The 6206-nt window shown below is 35.4% G+C and overlaps 1 long non-coding RNA gene across 1 annotated transcript; it reads right to left on the bottom strand.

The window, feature by feature from the left end:
- Window positions 1-4823: 4823 nt before the first annotated feature.
- On the bottom strand, window positions 4824-5296 carry LOC104449176. The gene is made up of 3 exons (XR_005547752.1): window positions 5267-5296; window positions 5071-5160; window positions 4824-4952 (listed from the first exon to the last, which is right to left on the bottom strand). It is a non-coding gene; the product is annotated as an uncharacterized LOC104449176 (long non-coding RNA).
- Between the last annotated feature and the right edge of the window lie 910 nt (window positions 5297-6206).

Consider the following 6206-nt stretch of genomic DNA (forward strand, 5'->3'; position numbering starts at 1 on the left):
CATGTGAAATCCTAATATTCCTCATTATGAAGATCTAATAAAATCATAGGAAAATAAAATCATGCGTGACTACTTGGAAACACAACCTTAATTTTTCTTTAGAATAGGGCTAAGAGATGGCCAAATGCACTCATATTAAATATTTCTATAGACCAGTCCTATCTATCCACATATGGAGGGATTATAAGGGAATTGTGCAACTTATGAAGAAATTATTCCTCTTTTTCATAGATACCCTTGTTTAATCTCAAGTTTTAAGATCATAAGAAAATATGTCATTAAGCTATATTACAATCCTTTTATCTTGTTAGCATCCAAACAACATCTTCACTAATTTTTTTTCCATTTGTTTTCTTTTCTTTTCTTTTCTCTTGCCATTAGCAATCATTTACATTTCTTGTAATCACTACATCCAAACCAAGTGTTTATACATCCACACCAAGTGTTTATCTAAGAGATAAGTGTACTAAAAGTTTCAAAACTTTTCGCGAAAATGTAATTGAGCCTAAGTCTTGTCAACTTGGTGGAATTAAGCCCCTTCGTTAACTCCGTCAAATTTGACTAATGAAAAATGTCAACAAGACATTTGTTATTACTTTCTTAAGACATATGATATCGATGTGGCACACCAAGTGCAACATCAGAAAAAATAATTTGAAATAAAACAAAACGAGAAGTGATGGAAAACTATAAGGAAAACAATTAGTGAATAAAAAAAAAAAATTACATTGTTCTTCTTCTTTTCTCATTGATGCACAAGTTAGGAAAACTTATTGTTAATCTTCTTCTTCCATCTGCTTAGCTCATCAATTACAAATCTAAGCTACTAAGAGCACCAACTACATTAAGAATCTTGCGTGTTAGAATGGCCATGGCAAGAAGCTTGAAGACGCTTAAGTGGCCATGACCATGCTCAAGTTATAGCAGCCATGGCCAAGCTTGACAAAGCTTGAGTGGCCATGGCAGCATAGCCATGGTCGCAAGCTTGAAGAAGCATGGAAGCTAAAGCGACCATGGTTGAGTTTGATGAAACTTGGAGCAGTTATGTCCAAGAGCTTAACAAAGCTCAAGTTGTTGTGCTACAAACTTGACAAAGCTTAGGTGGCTGTGGCCACGAGTTTGCAAAAGCTTGGACATTGGAGCAACAATGGCCGAGCTCGACTCTTGAGCAGCCATCACCTAGAGCTTGAAAAACCTCAAGTAGTGATGGTGGTGGTGCCATTGCAAAAGCTATGGTTAGAGGTGAGCAATTCCAAGTACCATATAAGTTTCATCTAATACCTAGAACCTATCCACCTGAATAGGTTCCTTGTAGTTGGAACATGGAACCTACCATGTATACCATAGAACTTGAAACCTACTATGCATTCCTTAGAACTTAGAACATACCCTGTCACAAGTTCCAATGTCGATTCCAAGTTCTACCTAGGTTTCACATGTATTATTAATTGAACAATTATAATGAATCATAATCCTTAATAACCACCACTTGCTGTTACAATCCATTGACCATAACTTATATTTAGACAAAATCTTAGTCATAAAATGGAAATTCATACTAATGGTTTCACATTATGCACTCGTCATCAAACACAATGAAATTTCGTAAGATTGTGTGAAGATAGAAACCAAGAAAAACACAAACATTTGATTTAGGTTCCAAGTCCTGCCTACTTAGAAAATGTAACATACCAATCAAAAAAGGTTCTCCAACTTTTAGAATCTAGAACCTATTCTATATATCTTGAAACTTAAGACCGGACAGGTTCCCGCCGATCTAGTTCTTCGATACCAAGTTCTACCCTAAAACCATGCTCACCCCTAGTAATGGTGGCAAGATGGTCGAGCCTCCTTATGGTTGTTTTAGATTTTTAATTTTTGTATTTTCAATTCTTATATTTTTTTTTTCTTATTTCTTTTTACATCCAATTTTTTCTTATGTAGCAATTGATGGGAGTAAAATAATAATAAAAAATTACATCTCCATAGTCAAATTAGAAATTTTATAACTTTTAATATACTTATCCCTAACCAAAATGAGATGAGCTTTTACATCGTGATACTAATCGATAATCCATTAACAAATAAAGTGCATAAGGTTCCTTAATCGAGCATAAATCACCATAACTTATGAAAAATGAGGAGACAATCTAAGCAAAAGAGTATAAATGATCATAATTTTTTTTGTTGATTCCACAATAGTTTTAATAAATAGAATTAATAGCCGACATTAATAATCTAGATCTGACGGAAGAGCAAAATGCTTTTCGTTGGTTTTTATCGCTACTAGCAGATGCGCACCCATTGCGTGCATGAACAAAATTGACGTATGAAGCATTACACAAAACTATATTGTTAGAAATACTTAAATCATTAAATAATGAAAAGAAAAATTAATGATAAAACTACACGATATACAAAATTTGTTTAATTATATATGAAAAGAAAAAAAAAATCAAGATCTGTTGTTTAAGAAGATCGTTGTAGTATAAAAAAGATTGAAATATTAACATTGAAACTTACAAGAGAATTATTAATATACTATACATACATGGAAACAATATTTATATGACAAGTAATTGAAGATGTGCTAGGAAGGAAAAAAAAATGATGAGATCTCTTAAATATCGGCAGTTCTCTTATATAATAGAATGTATAAATATGCTTCATAGGAATGACAGATTTTTCTGTACAATATTCTAGACTGGATATCTAACCTGTGAAGAAAATGTTTATGTTAGCTTAATTAATCATTGAAGTCACTGCTAGCCACTCGCAGTCTACCATAGTATCAAAAAAATTGACTGAATTCGCAAATTTATTGAACTACAGAAAAAAGACCACCTTAGAGTGTTTGAGAGACTTTCATTTTTATAACAACTTTTTCTTTATCAAGTTTGAGCAAGTTTAAAGTTGTGAATTCATAATGGTAATGCAATGGGTGAAGTCTCAAAAAAAAAAAAAAAAAAAAAAAAAAAAAAAAAACGGAAGAAGAGATGTGGTAGCATCTACCTATGTTTCAAATGAGAGTTGAATAGAATTTTCTTAGGTTTTTCTTAGAAGCATTTACCGGAGGAAAGAGGAGAAATTTTTTTAAATTTCCTTTCTTTTGTCCTCATGGAAAATAATTCTTTGTTTGGGAGAACTAGGGAGAAGGAAAAGAGAAGTTATTTCTCTCTTTCACAATAAATTTAAATTATTAGAATTTTGCACTCAAATTTTCATTACCCACACTTGCCCCTTTGCCCGATAGAGCGTAAAGTTCACAAAACTTTTCATATTCACCCCCGGTTTTTCTTTCCTTCCCTCCTTCCCAAACAGCACATTGCTATTAGGATGTGGCTAACGAAGTGGCGCCCTTGTAATAAAGTGTAGAATCTCTAACTTTACAACAGCATCTTCCAACATGTAGATTACCAATTCTTATAATCCTTTCCAAGTTACAACCATCATCCACGTTGTGTCCATCACTTGTGACCCACTAATTAAGAATTTAATTAGCCTTTCCAAAATATGATTAATCAAGGGGAGCACGGATGTCACTGGCACCAACATATTTAGTCAATATAACTTATCAATAGATATTCTGCAATTAGTGGTACATTATTGTATTGAGGTTGTTGTTTAAAGCAACCAAGCAAGAAAATACAGTACAAGTACTTTAGACGAAAATTGTTGCAAGAGTTCCATCTGTATAAGTAGTTGAATCATCAACTAGCTAGATGCACTAATGATTTGGAATAATAGTTATTTGCAATCATAGGCTTTAATCCTTTATTGTTATTATTGAAGTCATTGACATCAATACTGCGTCGTTTGCTTGCAGGACAAAGTACCAGTTGGCCGTCTCCTGTTTCGGATTCAGGAAGGAAGCCGGCAAGATGATGATATGGCCAGAGAAATTAATGTTCCAAAAAGGTTTCTTAAAATAAAAACCTAAGGGATTTGGTTTGTGCAAAATAGGAAAAAAAAAATTGAAATTTGTGACGGTAATAAGTTGAATCGCAGTCGATAGGCCGGTGATGGGTCCTTCTCGAGCAGTCTAGAAACCTGCTCTACTGTCGTTCACACGTCTTTGATTCTTTGTAAGAAAATGGGGCGCCATGTAATGATATCATAGTTGGGCAAAAAAAAAAAAAAAAAGATCAATCAAAGACAAGTTTTATACACTGGATAATTATTCTTTTAAAAAATCATGCTTAAATTACTCTGATAATACTATGTCCCCAGAGTAAAACCTAAATGAAAAGCTAATCCAACTTATTAGCTGGACACATTTCCTAATCCACAATAATATCAGCTAATTATAACTTCAAAAATAAAAGAATTGTCTCGAAGAAGCGGGGGCTAAAAATTGTTAAATTTTCCAATCATCAAAGCATCTACAGGCAAGCTTAAATTTAATTACCAGAAGAACAAAATAAAGGGCGTCAATATGTAGTACGTATTCATTTTCAATAGACCAGTTCTACTTGTTTGCTCACCCTAAATTGAGGGATGAGAGCTATCATCATCCAGAGGAGGAATGCTATTGCTGCTGATGGAAAACGTTGTTCCAAGTTTACAGTCACCGATCTCCCACGATGTAAAATTATCTTCATCCGTAATTTGTCAAAATAAGAAAACCACCCATGGATACTGATTATTCCTCTAAAGAAAAGGAGAATTCATGGCAATACATTAGCGACAAACAAGTGATACTGTTTACTGGGAAGTAATCTTACTTCCTGCTTCAGTTGCTTGTTCTCTTTAATGAAACGTTTCTCCGGCAATATCAATAAATTTTACTCTTCAAATCAACAGAGAGTCTTCTCGACCACCCACAGCTTGAAGATATACTTTAACGTTATGTAATGTTCACAGCATACGAAATTATTCTGCACACGTGGGTCTAGTGAGTGTATGCGAACCTTTCTCCTCAGTTTGTTGATCTCGTTCGATGCTCACTCCCCCTGGAAAGACAGGAACAACCAACATGGCGAAAAAACGAAAGAGTCAAACAAGAACAACACAGATGGACCCTTCTTTTGGTTCTTAGAAAAACCTAATGAAAAAATCTAACGAAGAGACCTCAGTCTTGATCAAGAGGCTCAGTCCCACTTCTCTAATTGTCCCGATTCCTCCCTGTTCAACCCCTCCAGATACACTCCCTTCATCTACCTTAGACAGAAGTCAAGAATAATCTTAGCTGATATGCGAAGAGGAGGAACAAGGGAAAAAAGACATATTTTCGACTCAAACAAGCAAGGAAAACATATCCGGGCACCTCAGTTTGTGAAGCTCATCACTCACTTCCTTGTGCAGCATTTCATGTTTGTTTTTTTTTGGTAATGGTAAGAATATATTACTGAGCTTAGGACAAATGTACAAACGGCGCCAAAAACTTTCACTCTAGCTACATAAAAAACAGGAAGAGTGGAAGGGGGCCGCAATCAAGCCAGACGGCAGTACAAGAAAAGAAAACACAAAGCAACAGGCACAACAACTCCAACCGAACCTCCACGCACACTAGGGGAAGACCGCTGAAAAGTGCCACACCCGACAGCTCAAAACACCGGAGGATTAACGAAAACCGACGGGTCAAAACCCCAACCTCTCTGAAGGCGACGATTCCTTGGAGTGTCAGGGACATTCTTATATGTAATGGCCTTATCTTTGACCACCTTAAACAAGTGGTTCTTGAGAGCAGAAATAGCTAAGGTATCTCCTCGAAATATCATGTCATTCTTTTTCTTCCAGATTAGATGACACAAAGCTCCAAAGGAAAACCGAGCGATGCTATGAAAGAAATCCTTACCCGCTAGAAACTTCATAGCCCAGTAAAGGTTGTCCACCCAAGTGCCATTTCTCCATGGCAAACCGAGCGATGCTATCAAGCCAGACGGCATTTCATGTTTGTTGTTCCCTCTCTAAGACAACAAAAACAAGCGCAAAAGAAGGTTAGATCCTCCATGCGAAAATTATTCTAATTCATTTATATCAGTGTTTCATATGTCTAAATTATACTCTACGGAAAAAGTATGTAAGGCTTGCCAATGTGACGAGGAATATTTCGTGTAACAGAGAGAATTACGTGTCTCATTTCACACATATGTCTTTAAGTTTGAAGAGAAAATAGAAGCCTAGAAGGCATGTATATAAGCAAGGGATTTACCTGGAGTTCAAGACATGGTTGGACCGCTTTCTAAATGTCATTGCAGTGGATA

This window comes from Eucalyptus grandis, chromosome 11 (assembly GCF_016545825.1).
Source record: "Eucalyptus grandis isolate ANBG69807.140 chromosome 11, ASM1654582v1, whole genome shotgun sequence".
NCBI lineage: Eukaryota > Viridiplantae > Streptophyta > Magnoliopsida > Myrtales > Myrtaceae > Eucalyptus > Eucalyptus grandis.